This window comes from Podarcis cretensis (assembly GCF_951804945.1).
Source record: "Podarcis cretensis genome assembly, chromosome: 11".
In the NCBI taxonomy this organism is placed as follows: domain Eukaryota; kingdom Metazoa; phylum Chordata; class Lepidosauria; order Squamata; family Lacertidae; genus Podarcis; species Podarcis cretensis.
In genome coordinates, this window is record NC_137180.1 from 55,204,607 (window position 1) to 55,225,044 (window position 20,438).

General features: G+C 46.4%; 2 protein-coding genes across 3 annotated transcripts in view; both read right to left on the reverse strand.

The window, feature by feature from the left end:
• The window catches only part of MAPK4 (mitogen-activated protein kinase 4), a 93,720-nt gene extending 76,597 nt beyond the window's left edge, over nucleotides 1-17,123 (reverse strand). Inside the window, exon 1 of one of the 2 annotated variants that reach the window (XM_079994899.1) lies at nucleotides 16,905-17,123. The gene's annotated coding sequence lies outside the window, so the exon portion shown is untranslated. Of the gene's footprint in view, nucleotides 1-16,900 lie in introns of both variants that reach the window. The other variant, XM_079994898.1, reaches the window with a different exon arrangement.
• Nucleotides 1-20,438, reverse strand: part of ELAC1 (elaC ribonuclease Z 1) — a 218,386-nt gene that overhangs the window by 138,825 nt on the left and 59,123 nt on the right. The window lies entirely within an intron of this gene.

Below are 20,438 nucleotides of genomic sequence, written 5' to 3' on the forward strand. Positions count from 1 at the left end.
TGTATTAATTAAATTTGTATACCACCCTTCATCAGTAGAGCTCAAGTCAGTTTACAACAAAGCAATGCAAGATTTTTTAAAAAACACAAAAATCCACAATAAAAAACCAGGAATGAAAACAAACGAATAAGCCATCCTCCCCTAGTCAATACGGCAGAGAGAGAAATAGCCACCATGCTCATGAATAGCCAAGAATTTTTCTAATCTTCTTCTAAAGTACATCTCGCCCTCAGTTTTCCACTTGTGCAATGGACATAATAGGGAAAGGATACCGCAAAATGGGAGAGCATCTTCCTTGCATGCAGAAGATCCCAGGTTCAATTCCTGTCATCTAAAGATGCAACTTGGAAAGAGCTCCTGCCTAAAATAGTGGATAACTGCTGCCATTCAGTGTAGGCAATACTAAGGTAGATGGACCAATGGTCTGACCTGCTACAAAGTAGCTTCCTACGTCCCTAAGGCTCATCTTGAAAGGTACACTGGTTTGAGTGTCGGACTAGGACCTATGGTGCACTGGTTTGAGTGTCGGACTAGGACCTGGGAGACCAGGGTTCAAATCCCCATTCAGCCATGAAGCTCACTGGGTGACCTTTGGCGGTCACTGCCTCTCAGGGTGACCTACTTCACAGGGTTGTTGTGCGGGTTCCATGAGGCAGCGGAGAACCATGGACACCCCCTTGAGCTCATTGGATAATGTTGTTGTTTAGTTGTGTCCGACTCTTCGTGACCCCCTGGACCAGAGCACGCCAGGCACTCCTGTCTTCCACTGCCTCCCACAGTTTGGTCAAACTCATGCTGGTAGCTTCGAGAACACTGTCCAACCATCTCGTCCTCTGTCGTCCCCTTCTCCTTGTGCCCTCCATCTTTCCCACATCAGGGTCTTTTCCAGGGAGTCTTCTCTTCTCATGAGGTGGCCAAAGTATTGGAGCCTCAGCTTCAGGATCTGTCCTTCCAGTGAGCACTCAGGGCTGATTTCCTTAAGAATGGATAGGTTTGATCTTCTTGCAGTCCATGGGACTCTCAAGAGTCTCCTCCAGCTCCATAATTCACCCTCGGATAATAGGTTAGGATATAAATACAGTAAATAAATATAAACAAACAAACAAACAAACAAACAAACAAACAAACAAGGCATAGTGTTTGGCTCTTCCTTTGCAGCCTGACACTCATTTTAAAATATATGTCACCAACTAGCACAGCTTTCCATATGCTAAAAGCCTGTTTTAATTTATCTCTATCCAAAATAGGCAAGTAATTGAGTTTGGGTATGGCCCATAACACACTTAGTAGTCCTGTTATCAGGATACCTTTCTCTCCCCTATTTTTTCTTTTGCATTCTGCGGCATCTTTGATCCTCACCTTCATTCACTCATTTTGCCCTCATTAATTCATTGTCTTTTTTGATGCCACAAATTAACAGTTGCTTTTCGGGGGGCAAAGGGAGAAATGAATCTTCGGAAATGCCAGTTAGCGTTCCAGCTGCCTGAGAAATTCACTTAATGAGTAGTGAAAATCACAGTGGGTGGCATGCAAAAGGAGATGAAACAAAACCAAGAGTACAAGAATCCCATACTTAGCAGAGCAAAAAGGACAGTGGGGTGGCAAGAAAGGTTTCCAATAATAATTAACTCAAATGTGCTAAAAATTACTTTCCCTACTGGAGCAGTATCCAGAACTACCTACCATTTTTCTCCTTCCTCGTTTTCAATCTGCTTTGCATACTTGGTTTTGCAAAGAGTGCTCACCATGGGTTCATCAGGCATGCAGACAAAGGGGAATTTTTTTAAAAAAAACACCATTTATAATTGCAATTACATTTCTTAAGATCTTCCACAGAAACCCCTGCTCCAAATACCCTCTTTAGTAGGGGTGCATGAGAAGTGTTCCTTTTCCTGCCAAGATGCCTCAGGGGTTTATAGGGTCTTAAGAGAGGGGTAGTACCTCTGATAAGGGGACACATTGTGCTCCTTCTGGGGTAGGTTGTCCACCTTTGATCCCTAACCTGCACTCAGCTCTCATCTGTGGCTCCTAGAAGCTGTCAGTATGTCACAGTGGCCATATTGGTAAAACCTATTGGTGTTTCGCAAATTTCTGACTAGTTGCAGGACCTTAGCCAGACCTAGCAGAGTAAACGCAGAATCCACAGAAGCAATTGGCAACTTGGCTGCAGACAGGATAGACGAAGCAGGAACCAGGAACTTGTAATTAGGTGTTTATTATATACAGTGGACTATTTACAGGAACAGAACACGGATCTTTTGCTAGCTGTCTCTGACATGACTCACAACTCCTATACTCACTGACACACTGAAACACTGAACTCTCGAACGAACACATTCCAGTTAGTAGGCCATTAATTATCACTCCCTTGAGAGAGCTTGACCAATCAGGGAGCAGTCTCCATCACCAGGCAGACTTACTCCTTCAGATTGCCTTCTGGCTGTCTGCCAAATCTTAATTGACTCTGTGTGAGTAGCTGCACGTACAGTTTCCCAACAGGCCACACCTTGGGAACGGATTCTAATGGCCAGTTAAACCAGGTGAGGGGAGCCGATGGGTCTCAAACCCTCAGTAAGTTAGGGACTTCCCCTGCACCTAAACACAGGCTCCGGCAGATTGCGTGAACAAGACCAGCAGTGGATCCTGTCAGGAGCTCAGCCTAAACTCGAGTAGGACCCTGGTAGAGACACATGCCCGACTGGCATGTTCTCTCCCTCCTGGTCAATCGTTTGGGAGCTTCAAAAGCTTTCTTCAGCCCGAACATAACAGCGACCAATGCCAACTGACACTGGCACACTTAGGGATCCTCAGAGTTTTCGCAGTTTGCTTAACAGACCTCAGCAAGTCAGCATTTTGGCTAATCTACTTTATTTACATATAAACACACACGGAGCACTGCAACATGGTTTCCTCTCTCTCTAGCATCAGACAGCAAAGAGAAAAAGAACAAAGGACAATAGTCCCACTTCACGGAACACAGTAACACAAACATCCTGTCTCCATCACTTCCCACTCTGTGGAGTCAAAACATATACCGTCATATGATAGACAACAATCCCATGACTGCAATCATGGAGCAGGAATTCTAACAGGTCCAACAGTCAAGAACGCAGTTTCTGCATGTGCTGTAGAGGGAAGTGAGAGGCAGATGGGGCTCATCCACCGGGGTCGCCTATCAGTAATAACTGTTGCTTCTTCTGTGTAGTCATTCCATAGCATAAATCTTTGGGTACGTGGAGTACAGTATAGTGAGCAGCACAAAGGACCAAGCTGTTTCTATGGTTTCTCACAACTTTTCTCCACAAGGGTGCTGGTGAGGACATTTGCAGTTTCTCATAGTATTATGCATTCAGTGGTCTGTGTTTGCCTAAGCTTGAGTCTGGACCATGGGTAGGCAAACTAAGGCCCAGGGGCCGGATCTGTCCCAATCGCCTTCTCAATCCGGCCCACGGCAGGTCCAGGAATCAGTGTTTTTTTTACATGAGTAAAATGTTTCTTTTTATTTAAAATGCATCTCTGGGTTATTTGTGGGGCCTGCCTGGTGTTTTTACATGAGTAGAATGTGTGCTTTTATTTTAAATGCATCTCTGGGTTATTTGTGGGGCATAGGAATTTGTTCTTCCCCAAAAAAACAAAATAGTCCGGCCCCCCACTAGGTTTGAGGGACAGTGCACCGGCCCCCTGCTGAAAAAGTTTGCTGACCCTTGGTCTGGACTACGGATTCTGAGCCCCTGTGTTCTGATTTGATACATAATATCCAATCACAGAACATTTCTATGGGGCTATCTGTTGAGCTATGGGGCTATCTGTTTGGCCCTTTTTAGTGTTGGCTAAGCTCTAAAATCTTTCTGGATGTTTTAACTATGTATTGATAAACGTATTTGTATTTGTATTTTCTGACTGACGGTCAAATAAAAGGTTGATGATGATGACAGAACATTTCAGGATTTGGGTCTCTGCCATTGGCCCTTAAACTCTGAGTCATGATTCGCAGCTTGGAAGTTTAGACAGCCAATCACAATGGGAGTGGGAGTGGCCCAGGCCTTCAAAAATATATATAAGCAGTTGCTTTGCCCCTGTTGTCCAGTTCTATTTGTTCCATAAAGGTTCTTGCTGTTATAACTGTGTCTTGCCTCATGGGAACCCACCTACAATTCACATAGAATCATAGAATTTGTAAAGTTTGAAGGGACCACAAGGGTCATCTAGTTCAACCCGCTACAATGCAGGAATCATTGGCCCAGTGTGGGGCTCAAACCTTTGACTGTGCATTTTCTTATGTTCTTATCCAAAACAGCATTCCACCCTACTCTCTCCCTCTCTCCATGTGCACACACAGAGACTGAGATTGAGATTAGATAGATAGGCTTTGTATTTACTGCACTTCACTTTTGGGAAAGAGAAAGAGATAAAATCCACCATGAAAACAGCTAAAATTGTGGTTTTGGTTTCTGCTACGCATATCAACATGGAAAATAAATTTGGGGGAATGGAATTTCTTCTGTCCTCTCAGCAGGCATATATGACTGATCGAGTTTTGGAAGATAAGGTACTAGCGTGGTGAGAACTGATTCAAGTTGAAAATTAGTCGTATTCATTTCATACGTTGACTGTGTCATTCATCTGTATGAAGTGTACTTGGACAGCTACCTATAAGAAGATCCTTGCTACATCAGACCCAAGGAGTATAGCATCTAGATCAAGGGAAGTAATAGTGCCACTGTATTCTGCTCTGGTCAGACCTCACCTGGAGTACTGTCAGTGGCGTAGCGTGGGGGTGCAGGGGGGGCCGGCCGCACCGGGCACAACATCTGGGGGTTAGGGTTAGGGATAGGGTTAGGGGGCGCAAATCCAGGGTTAGGGTGCGCAAATTACTTGCTTTGCCCCGGGTGCTGACAACCCACGCTACGCCACTGAGTACTGTGTCCAGTTCTGGGCACCACAGTTCAAGAAGGACACTGACAAACTGGAACGTGTCCAGAGGAGGGCAACCAAAATGGTCAAAGGCCTGGAAACGATGCCTTATGAGGAACGACTAAGGGAGCTGGGCATGTTTAGCCTGGAGAAAAGGAGGTTAAGGGGTGATATGATAGCCATGTTCAAATATATAAAAGGATGTCACATAGAGGAGGGAGAAAGGTTGTTTTCTGCTGCTCCAGAGAAGCGGACACGGAGCAATGGATCCAAACTACAAGAAAGAAGATTCCACCTAAACATTAGGAAGAACTTCCTGACAGTAAGAGCTGTTCGATAGTGGAATTTGCTGCCAAGGAGTGTGGTGGAGTCTCCTTCTTTGGAGTGGAGGTCTTTAAGCAGAGGCTTGACAACCATATGTCAGGAGTGCTCTGATGGTGTTTCCTGCTTGGCAGGGGGTTGGACTCGATGGCCCTTGTGGTCTCTTCCAACTCTATGATTCTATGATTCTATTATTCAAAGGCCCATCTGGTCCAACATCCTGTTCTCACAAAGCCAGTTCTCTCCCCACTTGTGTTCCCCAGCAGCTGATTGTCAGAGGGGCATGCAGTCCCTGACACTGGAGATCCTACCCAGCTGTCAAAGCTAGAAATCATCAATAGCCTTATCTTCTACAGTGTGGTATAGTGTAGCCCTGGCTGACTCACTGGATTCAGTGCAAGCTTTTTATTATTATTATTTTATTTTTTTATTTTTGCAGATTTAACAACGGAAGGGAGGGAAAGAAGAAGAAAATAAAAATAGTGTATGAGTAATAATATTATCAGTACATGGATCCTACATATATAGCCAGGGCAGCGAGGTCCTCAGACCATTACGTAACAGATGGTGGGCAAAGTCTCTTAGCAACAAGAAAGGCTTGCAAAGTCCACTTTTGGTGTCCTCCCATTAACTCCCCCATACTACAGGAACATAATTTAAAAGCACAGTACATGAACACCTGCAATTATCAAGGATTGTGCCGATACAAAATTGATGTGGATAGCAACTTCAGGCAGTGCATGGTTAAACTATGGCCCTCACTCCCACGGGAGGCAGTCATGGCCACCAACTTGAATGGCTTTTTTTTTTTTTTTAAGGATTAGACAACTCCATGGGGCATAAGACTATGGATTGCTATTAGCCATGATGGCTATGCTCTTGCCTCTGTGGGTAAGTAGGCAAACAAACCCCTGTGTTGCAAAGAGAACGTCAGCAATGTCTAGGCAACACGATGACCATGTACATATGCAATAGACAATCTTTATAGAATTCCTTCAAACCATAACAAGTACAAAATGAAATCTTTAGTCTCAAAGTCTTTGAAAATCTTTAAATGAAGATGGGGTATTTACTCTTTTTCATTACTCTTTGTATTATAGATTATAAGTTTTGTAAAGTGATATGTCACGCAGGTCATCTTCTGTTAAAAAAAAAAATCAGTTTATGAAGCAATTCTAAATCCTCCCACCACGCTGACGAAGAATTCTATGAAACAGTAGCCAATATCCAGAATCACTGTTCAGCGTTGGACATCATATTTGCTGAATATACAAAGCTTCATAGCTTTGTCTTTCATCATACAAAGTCTAGTACCTCGCTTCATTTAAAGATTATCAGAGACTTTGAGACTAAAGATTTCATTTTGTACTTGTTATGGTTTGAAGGAATTCTATAAAGATTGTCTCTTACGTGTGTATATGGTCATTGTGTTGCCTAGACATTGCTGACTTGCCTCCATGGGCGCAGGCAGTATCTTACTGAATACCTGTTGCTGGAAACCATAGGAAGGGAGAGTGATTTTGTGCTCAGGTCTTGCTTGCAGGTTTCGCACAGACATCTGCTTGGCCACTGTGAGAACAGGATGCTGGACTAGATGGGCAATTATACATTTTGGACTCACAGCTGTCCATGGAGGCACAGGTCAAATCTGTATCCAGGGCAGCTGTTTACCAGCTCCATCTGGTACACAGACTGAGACCCTACCTGCCTGCAGACTGTCTCGCCAGAGTGGTGCATGCTCTGGTTATCTCCCGCTTGGACTACTGCAATGCGCTCTACGTGGGGCTAGCTTTGAAGGTGACCTGGAAACTACAACTAATCCAGAACACGGCAGCTAGACTGGTGACTGGGAGCGGCCGCCGAGACCATATAACATCAGTCTTGAAAGACCTACATTGGCTCCCAGTGCGTTTCCGAGCACAATTCAAAGTGTTGGTGCTGACCTTTAAAGCCCTAAGCAGCCTCGGTCCAGTATATCTGAAGGAGCGTCTCCTCCCCCATCGTTCTGCCCGGACACTGAGGTCCAGCTCTGAGGGCCTTCTGACGGTTCCCTCACTGCGAGAGGCCAAGTTACAGGGAACCAGGCAGAGGGCCTTCTCGGTAGTGGCGCCCGCCCTGTGGAACGCCCTCCCATCAGATGTCAAAGCGATAAACAACTACCTGACATTCAGAAGACATCTGAAGGCAGCCCTGTTCAGGGAAGTTTTTAATATGTGACATTTTAGTGTACTTTTCATCTTTGTTGGAAGCCGCCCAGAGTAGCTGAGGAAACCCAGCCAGATGGGCGGGGTACAAATAAATTATTATTATTATTATTATTATTATTATTATTATTATTATTTCACTAATTTTATACATTTCACTACTTTTACAATCATTTTGACATTTCAAAACTTGACTTCCCTCCCCCTCTTTCTGCGGTTCCTTAAATTTGTTTCTAATATCTTCTGCATATCCAAATTAACTTAATTTACTCATTTGTTCATCTTCTTCAAATATATAAAGTGGAACCTCGGTTGTTGAACACTTCGGAAGTCAAACGTTTTGGCTTTTGAATGCTGATAACCCAGAAGTGAACGCTTCCGTTTTTGAACGCACCTCGGAAATCGAACAGCTTCCGAGGCGCATTTCTCCATTTTTCCCCAATGGATTTTGCTGACCGGCAATTGTGCCTCGGTTGTCAAACGTTTCAGAAGTCGAGCGATCTTCCAGAATGGATTACATTCAACAACCGAGATTCCACTGCACTCATATAAAACTGCAGGTTTTTACGATACTCCTGCCAGTGGTTTTATCTGTAAATATTTAACAGACCATTTCCATTCTTTTATAAAAAAAAATATTATCTTTATTTCTTGTTCTTATATCCATTCTTTCTTTGCTGAGACTTCTGCTTCTTTCCACTTTGGGGCAAGTAACATTCTTGCCTCTGTAGCAGCATACATAAATACGTATCTATACATTTTAGGTAGTTATGTCCCTGTAATTTTCTTCTTCTTACGTTCCTTCAAGCCTTCTCAACATTTAACACCTATCTGTATTGGGCAGGACTTTCCTACATGAATGTCATGGAGTCCAATATACTCAAAACTAATTCTAGCTTTCTCCCCATCCTCCTCCCTCTTGAGTTCTGCAAGGGCAAGACTGACAGAGAGGAGGAGGGAGAGAAAGCTGACATCTATTGCCATCTCCCTCCCAGACTGGCTGGAAGTAAGGAGGTAAGTGGGAGCTAGCTGTGGGCATGCTAAATTTGGCATTGCCATGCCCCATCAGATGACCTCTCCCTTCCCTGGGACATCAAAACTACCGGTACCTCTTCTAAACACCTCATGCCATCATGGCTGCCCTACTGCTTGCGAATCACTGGTGGAGATTAACTTCCATCAATTTTGCTTTCTCTCCCCCCCCCCCACCCACCCCCAGTATAGCTTCAGGCAAGACATTTCACCTTCCAAAATGTCTGTAAAACAAGGCTTGCAACACTGACAGCTGTCACAGGAGCCTTGTTGCGATCCATGTTTGTACAGGGCTCTGAACCCATGGCGTGCGGTCGAGCACTGATATTTAAGTGTCCAGGAGGACTCCTTCACAGGAGCGGTGATGTAATCGACTTTCTTGCAAACTGGGCTGCGCTTTCTAAGAGACACTGATGAAGATTTATTTAAGAGGATTTGGTCGCTAGCTTTGCATATCCAGAAAAAGGCCAAACAAGTGAAAGCCGAAGCCAGATAACTCAGCTTAATATTAGCACACTTAAAAAAAAAAAAAACAAAACAAAACAAAAAAGCCATAGTTAGGCAGCTTAGACTAGAACGCCAGTTAATTTTGATTTCATCTGCTATTTTGTGTGCTATTCACACACATGGAACAGCGATCGTTTTAGGCATTTTCAGACTTAGAAAGCTTCCAAACAGCAACACAGGAGAGCAAATTTTTTTGTTGTAGTTGCGGGGACAATAGTGTTGTTTGTTGTTTAGCCGTTTAGTCGTGTCCGACTCTTCGTGACCCCATGGATCAGAGAACGCCAGGCACTCCTGTCCTCCACTGCCCCCCGCAGCTTGGTCAGACTCATGCTGGTAACCTCGAAAACACTATCCAACCATCTCGTCCTCTGTCGTCCCCTTCTCCTTGTGCCCTCCATCTTTCCCAACATCAGGGTCTTCTCCAGGGAGTCTTCTCTTCTCATGAGGTGGCCAAAGTACTGGAGCCTCAGCTTCACAATCTGTCCTTCCAGTGAGCACTCAGGGCTGATTTCCTTCAGAATGGAGAGGTTTGATCTTCTTGCAGTCCATGGGACTCTCAAGAGTCTCCTCCAGCACCATAATTCAAAAGCATCAATTCTTCGGCGATCAGCCTTCTTTATGGTCCTGCTCTCACTTCCATACATCACTACTGGGAAAACCATACTAAGAGCTATAACAGTGCTAAGACCTTTTCTGTGGGAATTGGACATAACCTAGTCTCAAATGCTGGCATGTTAACAAAATTAATTGTCCTCTTGTCACCCTCTTTTCAAAAAGTGGACCTTTTTTTAATTAAAAAAAACCTATCCTAAAAGCAATTCTTGAAATATTTTTCAATGCAACGCAAGTAAAACTCCCATAGGGTAGCAAAGCATGGAAAGAAATATTATTTGCATGTTTCACAAGCATGGAGTAGAGAAGAACAGCAGCTCAGTGACAGAGCAGCTGCCTTGTAAGCAGATGGTCCTGGGTTCAATTTCCCTCCTCTCTCCAGGTAAAGCTGGGAATGTCCCTGCCTGAAAATCTGGACAGCAGCTGCCAGTCAGTGGAGACAATGCCAAGCTAGCCAGACCAGTATTCTGCCTGTGTTCAGGGTAGTTTCCTATGTTCCCTACACCTGCCTAAAGGTGACACAATTAAAAGCACAAAGTCCAGGCACAAAACTACCTCCCTGCACTACTGAAGTTTGACATAACTCCAGCACTTAATGTTTTTCACTGTCACTCTCGCACTGCGATCTGTCAACAAGGACTAAGAAGCAGTAAGCAGCAGAAATCTGCACCTGGGCCCAAATTTCAGAGGCTGGTTTGAACTAAGCTTCCCGTTCTCCGGTTACAGGTGTCTAGCAATTATTTATTGCCTTTGCATCTCACGTTCCCCCCCCCAAGGAGTTCAAGGTAGAATATATGTTTCTCCTCAACACCCCCAGATTTAAACCTCACAACAACCCTGTGAAGTAGGTCAAGCAGAGACTGGTCCAAGGCTACCTAAGAGTCAAGAGGGGATTTGAATTCATCTTCCCAATTCTGGTGTGATAAGCTATCCACTACTCCACACTAGATCTTATAGTCAGATATAGCAGTCTTTAAGGGGGGGGGCGGTGTCTCGAGTTTCTTCTCTGCTTCTTGCCATGGCAGACTAGCACAGTTGCTACTGAGGAATTTATCATAAATCTGTGTGCCACAAATGGGATGCATCTGCTGCAAGTAAACTCCTTTTAAGTTTGGGGTGCACATACCATATTTTTCACTCTATAAGACGCACTTTTCCCCTCCTAAAAAGTAAGGGGAAATGTGTGTGCGTCTTATGAAGCGAATGCAGGCGGGAGGCTCTGCTCAGTGCTCCCTTTAAAGAGCCGTGTGGAGTATGCTACAACAGCAGCAAGGATACTTATTGCAAAGTATTGGAAGACACAAGATCTACCCACCCGGGAAGAATGGCAGATGAAGGTGATGGATTATATGGAACTGGCGGAAATGACTGGCAGAATCCGAGACCAGGGAGAAGAGTCGGTAGAAGAAGATTGGAAGAAATTTAAAGTCTATCTACAGAAACATTGTAAAATTAAGGAATGTTAGAAGGATGCTGGAATGAAGCTATGTGGTTTTAGCAGTAATGTTATAAAGGATTAAGTAAAAATGGATTGTTAACAGGTCAGAATGTAAAGTTACAATATATTAAGATAAATTAGTAAGAAAAAGGAAAGGATTTGCTGAAACAACTAATGAACTAGAATACAAAAAAGGGAGGTGTGAGGAGGTCAAGGAAACAAGCAAATGATAGATAAGATATGGAAAGATGGATTTGTTCTTAATTGTTTTTTATTTTTATTTTTTTATTTTGTATTTTCTGTTTGTCTTTTTCTTTCTTTTTTATTCTTGTAACTTTTTGAAATACCAATAAATATTATTTTTTTAAAAAAAGAGCCGTGTGGAGCGTGTGTGCGGCTCTTGGGGGTTTTTCCCTGAGGAAAAGCCCCCAAAAGCTGCACACACACTCCGTGCACTCTTTAAGGGAGCGCGGCTCTTGGGGGTGCCTTAGCCATGCACAGCCTCTCCCGGGCAGGGGATGAAGGCTCCCCTTGCCCGGGAGAGGCTGCACACGGCTATCCCATAATCCAGCGATCCCGCTGGCTGTCCTGGCTTCTGGGATTCAGAATATTTTTTTTCTTTCCCTCTTCCAAAAACTAGGTGCGTCTTATGGTCTGGTGCGTCTTATGGAGCGAAAAATATGGTAAGTACGTTGCTACTTTATCAGTTTAAGTGGCAAATTTGTATGCGGCAGCTTGTCAATGAGCACCAATATCAATAGAGTTTGCTCATCAATAGCCATGCAACAGCATCCAAACCCCATGCTCCTGGGTGCATACAAAGGGTGCTGGTTTGGTGAGTGTGGTGTCATGTTCTCAGTCCACCCACACAGTTCCGGACTGTCACTATGTTCAGGTGGGATCCAGTCCCCTGGCAGCAAATTCAGGTTTGCGAACTCAAAGATCATTGGGAGGCCTTGCGCGACAACCCCTCTTCCTCCAAAGTTTACAGTAAGGAAAGCCATGGGGAAATGGTTTGAAACCATGTTGACTAATCTCCCCGGAAACAAATCAGAACGAATGCTCCTTAAACAGCCAACATCATCAAATCTCCCCACAAATCAAACAGAATGAATGCTCAATAAACAGGTTGCTCCCTTGGAAACCTGTTTATTTATTACAAGTGTTTATAATCCACCTTTGGCTCAAAGGTCCTAGGAAGGTAAATGCATAGGCATTGGAAACCAACACTGGCAATAATAATAACAATAAGCTGGACTAAACACAACATTCATCAAACTGCAGTGGAAACACACTAAAAAACATAGGCGGCAGCAGCTAAATGAGGCAGTCCCAGACTCTCCATCTCCTGGTACTCCTCAAAGGCTTGGGTAAAGAGTTGCATCTGATGAAATGAAAGCAGCAGTGTTGGAGCATGATATACCGTATTTTTTGCTCTATAAGACTCACTTTTTCCCTCCTAAAAAGTAAGGGGAAATGTGTGGGCGTCTTATGGAGCGAATGCAGGCTGCACAGCTATCCCAGAAGCCAGAACAGCAAGAGAGATTGCTGCTTTCACTGCGCAGCAATCCTTCTTGCTGTTCTGGCTTCTGGGATTCAGAATATTTTTTCCCTTGTTTTCCTCCTCCAAAAACTAGGTGCGTCTTGTGGTCTGGTGTGTCTTATAGAGCGAAAAATACGGTACCTCTGACAAAAGGTCATTTCACAGGTGTGGAGCAACCACAGAGAACACACTCCCACAGCCCCCTTCAGCACAGACCTCACTAGGTGCGGTGACTACCAAAAGGGCTTCTTCTGTAGATCTGAAAGCATGAGCACAGCAAAGGATGCATTCAGCCAATGGGCGAGCTGCTACGTACACTTACAGCATAACAGAATTCATTCATACAAATGTAAATCAGTTATTTGCAACAGAAGCATTCGTACGCTGTAGGCATCAGGTCTGGTTTTATAGGAACGCTGGCTTTTAAAGCGCAGGAGAGCCAGCAAATTAAAAACAATGTGCAAGCAAAGCAGGCTTATAGCAAGGGCAGGGGTGGGAGACAGAGAGAGAGAGAGAGAGAGAGAGAGAGAGAGAGGATTAGACATCATATATAGAGAGAGGCAGGGGCATGAGTGGTCTGGGAACCGCCAATGCAACAGCAATGTTGAAACTAGTTGATGGCTTGTGTTGTCTGCTTTAAAAAACGAAACAGAATCCCCATGAGGTCTGCTTATATATATATTTCATTTATAAAAGCAAAGTTCCCATCCTCAGGAGTCAATGCATAAACATTCTGGCCTCTGAACGTAAGAAGTGCTTGCCAGAGCACAGTGAGGTCAACCTAGTCCAGTATTCCTTGCAAGCCTGTGGTGCCCATTTGCCTGTTGCAGAAAGAACAAGGTAGTCCTTTGTGGCATCTGAAAGATTCGTGGTGGCAGAAGCTTTCATGGATTAGAGCCCACTCTGTCAGGTGCCCACCCTGTCTCTGCTTGCTAAGGTACCCTTGCGGCCCTAGTCCAGGGCAACATGGAGTGACATGGGACCTGCAGTTCAACAGAGCGCCCATGTTGGCTACCTCTAGCCAAACACAGTGGCAGGTGGTGCAGTTGGGCAATGACACTCACCTGACCTCAAGGCAGGCCGTTTGCTCCTGCTTACCAGGCAGAGAGTGGGATGGACAAGGCAAAGGGCTGGTTGGTGCTGTGGAATTGCCAGGGGTTCTGCCAGTGAGTTTGCACAGCGCTGACCTCCTTGCAACCTCGCCTCTTCCACTCTCCCTCCCGGTAAGCAGCAGTGACTTGACTTCTTTAAAACTGCTGCCTGGTGTGTCTGCAGCCAACTTCATAAGCAATTTGATTCCTGTTTAATGTCTGTACAATACCCGTCAGGTCCCACGTGAAATACAGGTGTGCATTTATTTAACTTTTTTAATGGGTAACCTCGCTGAACACATTTGCTTAGGCACTGGGGTGTGAGAACTGATCTGCAAGAAGCAAACTGAGATAAGGGCATGGGGGACTGCTCCTGATCTTGTTCCCTAGCAACTTGCTCTCAGAGGTAGACTGCCCCTGAATCTACGGCTCAAGTGGGGGATCTTTTCATACAGAGGGACCCACTCCCTTCTTGGCAACCTTCCATTGGGGAGCAGGGGCAGAGGCGAAAGTGAGTGCAGCAGCAAATGTAAATGTTATCTTCATACAGTAGGCTGGTTCCTAAACAGACCTCTCTATCCTCCATCCAGGTGAACAAAAGGCATTGCCCGAGTTCAAGGACACATTCCAGCCAGGTAAAACCACTCAAGAAGGACATGAAGAAGGACTAGTGAATTTTGCAGACTGGGGAAAGTCCCACTGCTGTCAAGCAACCCAGAACTGCCTCCCAGAAGTGCAGATGAATTGCTGGGGCCAACAGCTCATTCCCCCCAGACCACTGGAAAAATGCTCAGCACAGAGCTTAGTGTTGAACCAGCAAAGTCCCAGTTCACCCCTACATTGTTTTAAGGTTGCAACCCTACACCCACTTCCCCATTGAACTTGGTGGGAATTAACTTCTGAATAGACATGGTTTAGGGTGGTGCTGTGGGTTAAACCACAGAGCCTAGGACTTGCCGATCAGAAGGTTGGCGGTTCAAATCCCCGTGACAGGGTGAGCTCCCGTTGCTCGGTCCCTGCTCCTGCCAACCTAGCACTTCGAAAGCATGTCAAAGTGCAAGTAGATAAATAGGTACCGCTCTGGCGGGAAGGTAAACGGCGTTTCCGTGCGCTGCTCTGGTTCGCCAGAAGCGACTTAGTCATGCTGGCCACATGACTGTACGCCGGCTCCCTCGGCCAATAAAGCGAGTTGAGCGCCGCAACCCCAGAGTCGGCCACGACTGGTCCTAATGATCAGGGGTCCCTTTACCTTTACCTACGACTGCACTGTTAACTCCCAAGCCATTAGCAGTCTTTCTTGAATCAGGTCGTTATCGTGTATCCCAGTCCTTGCAATACACTATTGTTGTGTCCAAGAAAGCATACAGCTAGTCACCTTCTTGCCTTGGAAGTGGAGACCCATAGTGGAGTCCCAACAGTCGAGAGGAGGGTGGTTTCCGCATGTGCTGTAGAGGGAAGTGAGGGGCAAATGGGGCTCATCCACCTGAGAAGGCAGTCCATTTAGAAGGAAAACTCTGGTCCTAAACCTGTGCTGCCTTGCCAGACATCTTCAGGAGAAGAAGTGACAAAGGAGTAAACCCTACAACAAATCCGAAGTGGAGTCCCCAAAGCAGTTGGGTGGCACCTTGTACGCAACTCCTGCAAGCCAAGCTGGTGCCAAACATATCACTCTGCTTTCCTTTGGACCACATCAGCGAGGCCAGGGGGTGGGGTCTTGTCGTCCGGGCAACCCAGGACCTCCTCACACCCTGCCCAGGAAGGTCACTTTGGCACTGCTAACGCAGTGGTTTGACTTCACCCCTCGAGGCACACTCCATTGCTCTCGAGACAGACAGATGCCAACATCCATCACCAGCTTTCATGGCATAGTAAAGGCTAAAGAATTAGGAAAGGAGGATACAAGACCATGTGAAAAAGATCCTGGTCATATCCCTTAGGCCTCCTAGTATTAAACATTGAAACAGACCATTGATCCATTTCGTTCAATATTGTCTACTGGCAGCTGTTCTCCAGAGTTCCAGACAGGAACATTCCCAGCTCTACTTGGAGCTACTGAGCTACAGTCTTTCTCACTTCGGTTGTGAAAAGTACAAATAATATTTTATTCTTGTTCAGACTCGACTTTGTGATGTGATTTTTAAAAACCAATCAATATTTATTGCTGGCTGGCAGCGGCTATCCAGGAACTGTGACATGCGTCTATCTACCTGGAGAAACCAAGGACCTGAACCTGGGACCTTCTGCACGCAAATCAGATGTTTTACCACTGAGCTAAAGCCATTTCGCTTGGGTGCGCCGCCTCGCCTCTTTTCCCACCTGCTCACCCAGCGCTAAGCGGGCATCAGAATCCGAAGTGAAGGTGGCCCCGGGGAAAACCCTCTTCCGGCGCCTAGCCACTTGGCGCAAGGAGGACAATAGTGCAAATCTCCTGGTTCAGTGCAATACAGAGCAAGAGGGGAAGGGGCGAAAGAAAGAAAGAAAGAAAGAAAGAAAGAAAGAAAGAAAGAAAGAAAGAAAGACATTGCCTTTCACAAACGCAACAATACATTCTCTCCCAGGTCCACGGTTAAGCAATCCCCAAAGCTGCCATTCTGCGCGCTTTTGAGTTGGGGAGTTAAGTCCCATTGAATTGGGAGGGGCTAATTAAAATCAAGACCCTCTGAATTAAGATGGGCTTCCTCCCAACCAAAACGCGCAAAAAGGATCGGGGCTGCCTAGCTCGGATGCTGGCAGTGGAGAGAAAAAGGGAGCGAGAGCGAGGAAAAGATGCCTCCCCAGCCAAACTCGTCTCGTCATTCATTCTTTGCTGCTCGCCTCCCCTCGCTCGCTCCCTCCCATCACCCTGTCCTGAAAGAACCCCAGGCAGCCAAGGCAGCCGCCGATGCCTCCCATCCACCCCCCCCTGGAACAATCCGGCTAGGACTCAAAGGCGGAGGACCAGCTCCCCACCCCCCACCCCCTCTCTAGGACAATGAGAAGGAGAGCGTTCTTTATAGGACCGATAAAAAGAGGCGCAGAGGCGAGCAAAACCCCTCCGGATCTCTTCCCTTCCTTCGCCCCCTCCTTTTCCTCTATATGCCCCTCCAGGATCTTCTTGGCTATGGATTTCATCTCATTGATTATTATTATGATCCTTTTCTTCCTGAGCGCAGATCAGGCAGCCGCGCGCGCACATATACACAGGCTCCTCGGAACTAATTGAGAACCAGCATCCCTGTGGAAGGAAGAATGGAGCTACTCACCTATGGGGGGGGGGGAGCCCAGCCAGCTGAATGAGCCCAGGCAGGAAGGATGGTCCTGATCTCTTATCTCCCTTCTCGCAGGGAAGCCTCACCTAAGGTGCATTTCATATTTAAAAGCACCGGCCATAAAGAGACAGAAGCGCGCGCGCGCGCACACACACACACACACACAGAGAGAGAGAGAGCTCGGCTTTCTTTTCTGCCTCTCCTTCCCCTCACTCTCTCTGTGTACTGATAAGCTCCCCTCTGACACTTACCAGCCACTGCCTCTATAGTCATGCAAAAAGAACGCCTCCCGGCGCCCTGCCCACCTGCATGACGTCATGGAAGGGCTGTCAGTCACCGGGCAGCCACCTGCTGTTAGCTCAGGCTGGTTGCAACCGCAGCTGCGCCCCCACCCCGTCCCCGGTTGGAGGCAGGGAAGGGGGAGGGAGGAGGAAGGAGGGAGGAAAGACAGCAGCTGGTTCAAGGGTGCAAGAACAGTGAGAGGCTCTTATGTGCAAAGGGGGGACAGAAGAAATGAGAAGTCTGCCAGCTGTGTAGTTCCCGGCTCAGATGGAAATTTGGGCACATCAGCAGCAAAATTTGGAGATGGTATCTACTTCCTTCTCTCTCTCTCTCTCTCTCTCTCTCTCTCTCTGTGTGTGTGTGTGTGTGTGTGTGTGAGTGTGTGTGTGATGGGGGGCGAAGAGAAGAGCAAAAGTAAGAGAAGCTTAAGGCTGAAAGCTGAGCAGGTTGGAACAGAAGGAGAACCCTGCTGGACAAGTGGCCCAACTAGTCCAGAATCCTGTTCCCAATATATTTTGGCATCTGAGGCAGACCACAAAATGGCACGGCCTTTCCTGCTGTGGAATAAGGGGTGAGTGAAGATCTACATCCAAAACAAGTAGGGCGGGGGAGAGAGAGATCTACATTGCACCTCTCCTATTGGTCAAGAGCAGGCTTCCTTAACCTCAGCCCTCCAGGTGTTTTTGGCCTACAACTCCCATGATGCCTAGCATAGCAGGACCAGTGGTCAGGGATGCTGGGAATTGTAATCTCAAGACATCTGGAGGGCCGAGGTTGAGGAAGCCTGGTCAAGAGGCTCCTACAGAGGCAGCATGTGGGGAGCAGATCCAAGGGTGCATCGCTGCTGTCAGTGCCACTGCAGCAATGGGTGATGCATTCCTTGGAAGCCATATAATCTGTCACTGTGGATCTTGCTGTCAGGAGTTCAGCCTACACTCAAGTAGGACCCTGGTAGAGACACATGCCCGACTGGCATGTTCCCTCCCTCCTGGTCGATCATTCAGGAGCTTCAGAAGCTTCCTTCAGCCTGAACATCACAGCAACCGATGCCAAGCGACACCGGCACACTTAGGGATCCGCAGAGTTTGTGCAGTTGCGTAACCGACCTCAACAACTCAGCATTTTGGCTAATCTACTTTATTTACATATAAACACTCACGGAGCACTGCAACATGGCTCCCTCTCTCTCTAGCATCAGACAGCAAAAAGAAAAAGAACAAAGGACAATAGTCCCACTTCACGGAACACAGTAACACAAACACCCTGTCTCTGTCACTTCCCACTCTGTGGAGTCAAAACATACACCGTCATGTGAAAGACAACAATCCTATGACTGCAATCATAGATCAGGAATTCTAACACTTGCTGCCTAAGGCAGTTGCCTCAGCTTGCCTCTTGGGTGGGCCAGCTCTTTCCTGTTCTCACAGTGGCCACCCAGATTTCACCAGAAGGACCTGAGCACAACAGCACTCTTCTCTCCTGTGATTCCCTTCACAACAGTTGGGGTGCAACATAGCTTTTTCGGCTAGTAGTCACTGATGGCTTCATTTTCCATTAACCTGCCTTGTCCTCTTTGAAAGCCATCTGAGTTGGTGGCCATCGCTACAATTTGTTGGGACTGACTACCATTCCCGTTGAACTTAATGGGCCTAGACTGGTAACGCCCATTCATTTTTATGGGTCTCTTCCGGATAGAACTTTGTTGGATACAACTTTTACTCTCGCTGCATGCAAATATGTGATCACAACCACATGTACAAGTTGCAGGAATCCTGAGACAACGCCAGTGCCTCAGCTTGCATGCAACAGAAAAGCACCCACTCCAAACACTGGTCTTGTGTCTATATAGCTTTGCTTACATGCAAGACAATCTACTCCACCATGCGGTCTAGAAATATGTGAGATTAAAAAAAATATTTTGATCTATTTTTATTTTAAAAGAAAAATCAGGACTTGGTCAGATGGCAATACTGGTGCTGCTGTTCATGAGCAGAAAAAGTTTGTTGTTGATAACTTACCAGGAATAACTACCAACCCCAGATGAGAAAAGCCCGTAAAGCAGGGAGCAGGTCTTCCAGGACTCACAGCCAAGATGGTCTCTGGTCTCTTCAGCAGCCTCAGTTTCAGCAGACTCAACTGCCAGTCAACTTCTGTACAGGGAATTATAGAATTGCAGAGTTGGAAGGGACCCTAAAGGCCATCCAGTCTAGCCCCTTCTCAGCTAAAGCACCCATGACAGATGGCCATCCAATCTCTGCTTAAAAACCTTCAAGGAAGGAGAGTCCACTAGCTCCAGAGGGAGTCCGTTCCACTGTTGAGCAGCTCTTAAATGGAGGACACCATTTTGCTCTTTGCCTCAGGCAGCAAGAAATCGTGGGGTGGCGTTTAGTTGGAACCTCACGCTCATTGTTCATCTAACAATGCATATGTTAACCATCACATTTGTCGCAAATCGTTCTGTCTACGGGCCTGGAGAAGAGTGGTGCCATATTAATGCAATCGGATCACTGGCTGCTTAGAGATGGCTTTTCTCCCTTCAGTCCAAAGCTAAATTGCTTCTGGAAAAGAACTTTGCGTGGCATGGAGTCTTTGATTTCCAAAGCTGTCACCGCCTTCATATCAACTCTTGCGAGAGGCCCTCTCTTTCCTTATTAAATTGAACTAGAACTGCCAAAAGTGGGGGGGGAGAGAGAAAGTGTGGAAAAAATATAACTTGCATACTAATGTAGCTGAGGGAGACACCATTTTGTGGAGTGATCAAGTGACCTTGTTGTACCACGTGTTGCCATCTCTGTAAGCCAACTTGTCACATCTTTAGATGGAGGAGCAGGTGGGGTACCTTGGAAATGTAGGTCTTCTGCATGTAGGAACTGAGGAAACTACCTTATAATGAGTTGTACCATTGGTCCATCTAGTTCAGTGCTGTCTACACTGACAGCAGCAGCTCTACAGGATTTTGGGATGCGAGTGGTGCTGTGGTCTAAACCACTGAGCCTCTGGGGTTTGCCAAGGTCGGCGGTTCGAATCCCCGCGACGGGGTGAGCTCCCGTTGCTCTGTCCCAGCTCCTGCCAACCAAGCAGTTCGAAAGCACGCCAGTCAGGGGCATAGGAAGGGGGGTTGGGGCGGTCAGCCCCTGGGTGTCATCCCTGGGGAGGGTGACAAAATCCCCCCTGAGTGGATTGCCACGCTGCTTCCCTGGGATCCAATCACTGCTCCAATCGCCCCCCTGCGCGCCAATCACCACT